The 8728-nt window shown below is 42.7% G+C and overlaps 1 pseudogene; it reads left to right on the top strand.

Annotated features, from left to right (window-relative positions):
• The first annotated feature begins 5098 nt into the window (after positions 1-5098).
• On the top strand, positions 5099-7898 carry LOC118384294 (heat shock 70 kDa protein-like; annotated as a pseudogene).
• Positions 7899-8728: the final 830 nt, after the last annotated feature.

The following is an 8728-nucleotide window of genomic DNA, read 5'->3' as shown; positions in this document are numbered from 1 at the left end:
GATTAGTTAGTTAGCTGTTGGTGAAGTAGGCTAGTCTGGCTTAGGGGTGTTTTTGGATACTTATTATTTCTTTCCTTGGGTCCAGCTCAGCCCCTTTTCCTGCTCCCCCCATTACCGTGTGTTTTCAAATAAACCATGAGTGTTTGATGGTAATTTAGTTGTCTGTGGTTATATTTGGGGTGTTATGGGTCTTGTTACCATCCCCCCCCTAGACTGTCGGGACAAAAGGGATTCGTAACACCCCCAGGCATACTTCCAAAGTTTCATGCATGTTAACATTAGAAGCCTCCTCCCTAAGTATGTTCTATTCACTGCTTTTGCGCACTCTGCCAACCCGGATGTTCTAGCTGTGTCTGAATCCTGGCTTAGGAAGACCACCAAAAATTCTGAAATTTGAATCCCAAACTACAACATTTTCTGACAAGATAAAACTGCCAAAGGGGGCGGTGTTGCAATCTACTGCAAAGATAGCCTGCAGAGTTCTGTCCTACTATCCAGGTCTGTACCCAAACAATTTGAACTTATACTTTTAAAAATCCACCTCTCTAAAAACAAGTCTCTCACCGTTGCCGCCTGCTGTAGACCACCCTCTGCCCCCAGCTGTGCTCTGGACACCATATGTGAACTGATTGCCTCCCATCTATCTTCAGAGCTCGTGCTGCTAGGCGACCTAAACTGGAACATGCTTAACACCCCAGCCATCCTACAATCTAAACTTGATGTCCTCAATCTCACACAAATTATCAATGAACCTACCAGGTACCTCCCCAAAGCCTTAAACTCGGGCACCCTCATAGATATCATCCTAACCAACTTCCCCTCTAGATACACCTCTGCTGTCTTCAACCAAGATCTCAGCGATCACTGCCTCATTGCCTGCATCCGTAATGGGTCAACGGTCAAACGACCTTCACTCATCACTGTCAAACGCTCCCTGAAACACTTCAGCGAGCAGGCCTTTCTAATCGACCTGGCCGGGGTATCCTGGAAGGATATTGATCTCATCCCGTCAGTAGAGGATGCCTGGATATTTTTTTTAAAATGCCTTCCTAACCATCTTAAATAAACATGCCCCATTCAAGACATTTAGAACCAGGAACAGATATAGCCCTTGGTTCTCCCCAGACCTGACTGCCCTTAACCAACACAAACATCCTATGGCGTTCTGCATTAGCATCAAACAGCCCCCGTGATATGCAGCTGTTCAGGGAAGCTAGAAACCATTATACACAGGCAGTTAGAAAAGCCAAGGCTAGCTTATTCAAGCAGAAATTTGCTTCCTGCAACACTAACTCCAAAAAGTTCTGGGACACTGTAAAGTCCATGGAGAATAAGAACACCTCCTCCCAGCTGCCCACTGCACTGAAGATAGGAAACACTGTCACCACTGATAAATCCACCATAATTGAGAATTTCAGTAAGCATTTTTCTACGGCTGGCCATGCTTTCCACCTGGCTACTCCTTCCCCGGTCAACAGCACTGCACTCTCAACAGCAACTGGCCCAAGCCTTCCCCATTTCTCCTTCTCCCAAATCCGTTCAGCTGATGTTCTGAAAAAGCTGCAAAATCTGGACCCCTACAAATCAGCCGGGCTAGACAATCTGGACCCTTTCTTTCTAAAATTATCTGCCGAAATTGTTGCCACCCCTATTTAGTAATAGCCTGTTCAACCTCTCTTTCGTGTCGTCTGAGATTCCCAAAGATTGGAAAGCAGCTGCGGTCATCCCCCTCTTCAAAGGGGGGGCCGCTCTTGACCCAAACTGCTACAGACCTATATCTATCCTACCCTGCCTTTCTAAGGTCTTCGAAAGCCAAGTCAACAAACAGATTACCGACCATTTCAAATCTCACCATACCTTCTCTGCTATGCAATCTGGTTTCAGAGCTGGTCATGGGTGCACCTCGGCCACGCTCAAGGTCCTAAACGATATCTTAACCGCCATCGATAAGAAACATTACTGTGCAGTTGTATTCATTGATCTGGCCAAGGCTTTCGACTCTGTCAATCACCACATCCTCATCGGCAGACTCGACAGCCTTGGTTTCTCAAATGATTGCGTCGCCTGGTTCACCAACTACTTCTCTGATAGAGTTCAGTGTGTCAAATCGGAGGGTCTGCTGTCCGGACCTCTGGCAGTCTCTATGGGGTTCCACAGGGTTCAATTCTTGGACAGACTCTCTTCTCTGGATACATCAATGAGGTCGCTCTTGCTGCTGGTGAGTCTCTGATCCACCTCTACGCAGACAACACCATTCTGTATACTTCTGGCCCTTCTTTGGACACTGTGTGCCCTCCAGGCAAGCTTCAATGCCATACAACTCTCCTTTCGTGGCCTCCAATTGCTCTTAAATACAAGTAAAACTAAATGCATGCTCTTCAACCGATCGCTACCTGCACCTACCCGCCTGTCCAACATCACTACTCTGGACGGCTCTGACTTAGAATACGTGGACAACTACAAATACTTAGGTGTCTGGTTAGACTGTAAACTCTCCTTCCAGACCCATATCAAACATCTCCAATCCAAAGTTAAATCTAGAATTGGCTTCCTATTTCGCAACAAAGCATCCTTCACTCATGCTGCCAAACATACCCTTGTAAAACTGACCATCCTACCAATCCTCGACTTTGGCGACGTCATTTACAAAATAGCCTCCAATACCCTACTCAACAAATTGGATGCAATCTATCACAGTGCCATCCGTTTTGTCACCAAAGCCCCATATACTACCCACCATTGCGACCTGTACGCTCTCGTTGGCTGGCCCTCGCTTCATACTCGTCGCCAAAACCACTGGCTCCATGTCATCTACAAGACCCTGCTAGGTAAAGTCCCCCCTTATCTCAGCTCGTTGGTCACCATAGCATCTCCCACCTGTAGCACACACTCCAGCAGGTATATCTCTCTAGTCACCCCCAAAACCTATTCTTTCTTCGGCCGCCTCTCCTTCCAGTTCTTTGCTGCCAATGACTGGAACGAACTACAAAAATCTCTGAAACTGGCAACACTTATCTCCCTCACCAACTATAAGCACCAACTGTCAGAGCAGCTCACGGATTACTGCACCTGTACATAGCCCACCTATAATTTAGCCCAAACAACTACCTCTTTCCCAATTGTATTTTATTTATTTATTTTGCTCCTTTGCACTTTTATTTCTACTTTGCACATTCTTCCATTGTAAAACTACCATTCCAGTGTTTTACTTGCTATATTGTATTTACTTTGCCACCATGGCCTTTTTTGCCTTTACTTCCCTTCTCACCTCATTTGCTCACATTGTATATAGACTTGTTTATACTGTATTATTTATTGACTGTATGTTTGTTTTACTCCATGTGTAACTCTGTGGCGTTGTATCTGTCGAACTGCTTTGCTTTATCTTGGCCAGGTCGCAATTGTAAATGAGAACTTGTTCTCAACTTGCCTACCTGGTTAAATAAAGGTAAAATAAATTTAAAAAGTTGTGGCAAAATGGCATAAGGACAACAAAGTCAAGGTATTGGAGTGGCCATCACAAAGCCCTGACCTCAATCCTATAGAAAATTTGTGGGCAGAACTGAAAAAGCGTGTGTGTGCAAGGAAGCCTACAAACCTGACTTAGTTACACCGGCTCTTGTCAGGAGGAATGAGCCAAAATTTTCCCAACCTATTATGGGAAGCTTGTTAAAGGCTAACCAAAACGTTTGACCCAAGTTAAACAATTTAAAGGCAATGCTACCAACTGCTAATTGAGTGTTTGTAAACTTCTGACCCACTGGGAATGTGATGAAAGAAATAAAAGCTGAAATAAATAATTCTCTCTATTATTCTGACATTTCACATTCTTAAAATAAAGTGGTGATACTAACTGACCTAAGACAGGGCATTTTTACTAGGATTAAATGTCAGGAATTTAAAACGGAGTTTAAATGTATTTGGCTAAGGTGTATGTAAACTTCCGACTTCAACTGTATAAAATTAATTAGTGAGAAGAAATGCATAAACTAACATCTCGTGCACTGTTGAGGAACTACAGGGTGTTGACTGAACTGTTGACTGAACTTTTGACTAAGGTTGAACCGTATGCTGTTTCATTTGTGGTGAAATTTGAATTATTAACTTTTTTTATCCTTTTAATCAACACAAGAGAATACAGGAAACAGGCTAGCTACACTACTGAACTATTGGTTTCATTATTTGTGTGGGTGAAGAAAGCAAGAAAAGACCAGAGCAACTTTATAGGCTACTGCCCTATTCCTTTCAACGAGACCTCTACAATCACAAGTAAGTAACTTCCAGTAGCCTACTTTTATATGCATGACTGTTGTAAACTTTAGCTATATAGCACAATTAAATATATTGACAACATTGACAAGTGTTGTTCTGAGACTCATTCAAATACTATTTATTGTATTTCAATTACAGGTGCATTTTGTCTTTGAAAATACAATTAGTTGTATATTGGAATGCATTTGGAAATACATTTGGAAAGTATCAGCATGGATATGAAATTACTGAAATACACGAGTATTTTCAAATAAAAAATATTTAAAGACTCCATGCATTTAGTAACCGGAAGGTTGCGAGTTCAAACCCCCGAGCTGACAAGGTACAAATCTGTCGTTCTGCCCCTGAACAGGCAGTTAACCCACTGTTCCCAGGCCGTCATTGAAAATAAGAATATGTTCTTAACTGACTTGCCTGGTTAAATAAAGGTAACATTTAAAAAAAATAATAATTACAATTTGAACCCAGGGCTGTTTGGTCCAATGGGTATTTGAAATGTATTTATAAACTAGTTTCAAATAGTATTTGTAGGAAATTATTAGAAAATACTTTCAAATATTTCAAATAGAATTGGTTGTTTCGGCCCTATTATTTGAAAATACTAAAATAAACAGAAAATAAGCCTTTCAAATACAAATACTTAAATACGCATGTATTACTGAACTCAGGTTTGGTTGTTATTCAAGTATATTTAGGCTAACACCTCTGTTGGTGGAGATTGACACTACTTGCTCCTAGGTTTTCGTAGGGTTTAGGTTTTCATAGAATAATATACATTTCTAAAACCTTCTTTCATTCTTTTGTAGGCTACTAACTCCAAACCATCAAGATGTCATAAGCTAAAAGCCTGTCTATCGGCATTGACCTGGATACTACCTACTCCTGTGTGGGGATGTTCCAGCATGGCAAAGTGGAGATCATCGCCAACAACCAGGGCAACAGGACCACGCCCAGCTATGTGGCCTTCACAGAAACCAAGAGACTCATCGGTGACGCAGCAAAGAACCAGGTTACCATGAACCCCAACAACACCGTTGTCGACGCCAAGCGCCTCCATGGTGCTGGTAAAGATAAAGGAGATCGCTGGGGCCTACCTGGGAGAGAAGGTGTCCATCAGTCTTCGCCTACTTCAACGACTCACAAAGACAGGCCACTTAGGACGCTGGAGTGACCGCTGGGCTGAACGTGCTGAGGATAATCAATGAGCCCACAGTGGGGGCAATCGTCTATGGAATTCAAGGAGTTCAAGCGGGCTCTGAGGAGGCTGAGGATGGCCTGCGAGAGGGCCAAGAGAACCCTGTCCTCCAGCTCCCAGGCCAGCATTGAGATCGACTCCCTCTTTGAGGGAATCGACTTCTACACCTCCATCACCAGGGCTCGTTTGGAGATGTTTCATTGGAACCCTGGCACCTGTGGTAAAAGCTCCCATGGACGCCAAGATGGACAAGGCCCAGATCCATGACGTTGTCCTGGTCGGAGGCTTCACCTGGATCCCCAAGGTCCAGAAGCTACTGCAGAACTTCTTCAACGGCAGAGAACTGAACAATAGCATAAACCCAGACGAGGCGGTGGCCTACAACGCTGCCGTCCAGGCGGTCTTTTTGTCTGGCGATAAGTGTGACAACGTCCAGGACCTGCTGCTGCTAGACGTGGCTCCCCTGTCCTTAGGCATCGAAACCACCGGAGGGGTCATGACCGCTCTGATCAAACGCAACATCACCATCCCATCCATCCAAACAGACCCAGACATTCACCACTTGACATTCCTCTACGAGGAAGAGAGAGCCATGACCAAGGTCAACAACCTCCTGGGGAAGTTTGAGCTCTCTGGAATCCCCCCTGCCTCACGAGGAGTCCCTCAGATCGAGGTGAGTTTTGATATCGATGCCAATGGCATTCTGAATGTATCAGAGGTGGACAAGAGCACGGGAAAAGTGAACAAGATCACCAACGATAAGGTGCGGCTCAGCATAGAGGATATTGAGAGGATGGTGCAGGATGCAGACAAATACAAAGTTGAAGACGACGCACAGAGGGAGAAGATGGCAGCCAAGAACTCTCTGGAGTTGTACACCTTCAATATGAAGCGCAGCATGGAGGATGACAACATGAAAGGCAAGATCAGTGAGGAGGACAAGAAGAAAGTGGTGGACACGTGCGACCAGGCCAATTCCTGGTTGGAAAACAACCAGCTTGCAGACAAAGAGGAGTATGAGCATCAGCTGAAGGAGCTGGAGAAAGTGTGCCAACCTATCATTACCAAGCTATACCAGCAAGGAGGCATGCCCAAAGGTAGCTGTGGAGATCAGGCATGGTCCAGCTCTGGTGCCAGCTCCCAAGGCCCAACCATCAAAGTAGTTGACTAAAGTGAGGGACTTGTATAATGGACTATTCAAAATGCATTAGTATCACTGCATACATTTTGCTATTCAAGGAATACTTTGTACTGATATTGATTTCAACTGGTTGAAATTGTAATGACTTTTTATGACTCAGTGCTATTTAGGAAGTGCTTAATATATTTGTATTTATTATGGATCACCATTACTGCCAAGGCAGTAGCTACCCCTCCGAAACTAACTGCAGCTTTTTGTTAAGCATTGCAGTCATTTCAGTGGCTGTAGTAGCTGACATGTATAATGTTGAGTCATCTGCATACATAAACACACTGGCTTTACTCAAACCAGTGGCATGCCATTAGTAAAGATTGAAAAAAGCAAGAGGCCTAAACAGCTACCCTGGGGAATTCCTGCTTCTACCTGGATTAAGTTTGAGGCATCCATTAAAGAACACCCTCTGTGTTCTGTTAGACAAGTAACTCTTTATCCACATTATATTCAGGGGGTGTAAAGCCATAAGACAAGATTTTACAGCAGCAGACTATGATTGATAATGTCAAAAGCTGCACTGAAGTCTAACAAGACAGCCCACACAATCATTTTATCATCAATTTCTCTCAGCCAATCATTAGTCATTTGTGTAAGTGTCGTCCTTGTTGAGTGTCCTTCCCATTTTTTCCAGAATTTACTAAGGTTTAGTAACAGGCTGATTGGTTGGCTATTTGAGTCTGTAAAGGGGGCTTTACTTTTCTTGGGTAGCGGAACTGCTTTAGCTTCCTTCCAGGCCTTCGAGCACACACTTTTTAGAAGACTTAAATTGAAGATGTGGCAATATCGTCCACTATTATCCTCAGTAATTTTGCATCCAGATTGTCAGACCCCGGTGGCTTGTCATTGTTGATAGACAGCAATACTTTTTTCACCTCTTCCTCACTGACTTTACGGAATTCAAAAGTACAATTCTTGTCATTCATAATTTTGTCAGATACACTTGGATGTGTAGTGCCAGTGTTTGTTAATGGCATGTCCTCCCTAAGTGTATTATCTTTCCAATAAAAAAGTCAAAGTAGTTATCAGTGGGTAATATCAGTGGGTTTTGTGATAAATGAGCCATCTGATTCAATGAATGATGGTGCCGAGTTGGCTTTTTTTCCCCAAAAATGTCATTTAAGGTGCTCCAAAGCTTTTTACTATCATTCTTTATATATATATTTGTTTCATAGTATAGTTTATTTTTGTTTAGGTTAGTCACATGATTTCTTAATTTGCAGTACGTTTGCCAATCAGTTTGGCTGCCAGACTTATTTGCCATACCTTTTGCCTCATTCCTCTCAACCATACATTTTTTTCAATTCCTCATCAATCCAATGGGATTTAACAGTTTTTACAGTCATTTTCTTAATGGGTGCGTGCTTATTAGTAACTGGAATAAATATGTCAAGTCCAGCATCTGGTTGCTCCTCATTACACACTACAGACCAGCAAATATTCTTTACATCATCAACATATGAATCACTACAAAACTTATTGTATGACCTCTTATACACTATATTAGGCCCAGCCTAACTTGGTTTGCCTAGATATGGCTATTATTTTGTGATCACTACGTCTTATAGATTTGGATACGGCTTTAAAGCAAATTTCAGCAGCATTAGTAAAGACGTGATCAATACATGCCGATGATTTCATTCCTGTGCTGTTTGCCTGAACCAGGTTGCAGGCACTGATTTACAGTTTGAAGCTTTTTATTGAGTGATTTTATTGATGAAAGCCAGTCAATATTTAAATCCCACAGAAAATATACTTCTCTGTTGATATCACATACATTATCAAGCATTTCACACATATTATCCAGATACTGACTGTTAGCACTTGGTGGTCTATAGCAGCTTCCCACAAGAATGGGTTTTAGATGAGGCAGATTAACCTGTAGCCATATTACTTCAACAGTATTTAACATTAGATCTTCTCGAAGCTTTACAGGAATGTGGTTCTTTATATAGACCGCAACACCGCCCCTGTTGGCATTTATGTCTTTTCGGTAAATGTTATAACCATATATTGCTACCACTGTATCATCAAAGGTATTATCTAAGTGAGTTTCAGGTATTGTCAGA

This window comes from Oncorhynchus keta, chromosome 5 (genome assembly GCF_023373465.1).
Source record: "Oncorhynchus keta strain PuntledgeMale-10-30-2019 chromosome 5, Oket_V2, whole genome shotgun sequence".
Classification (NCBI taxonomy): domain Eukaryota; kingdom Metazoa; phylum Chordata; class Actinopteri; order Salmoniformes; family Salmonidae; genus Oncorhynchus; species Oncorhynchus keta.
This window is presented reverse-complemented; position numbering and strand designations above follow the sequence as displayed.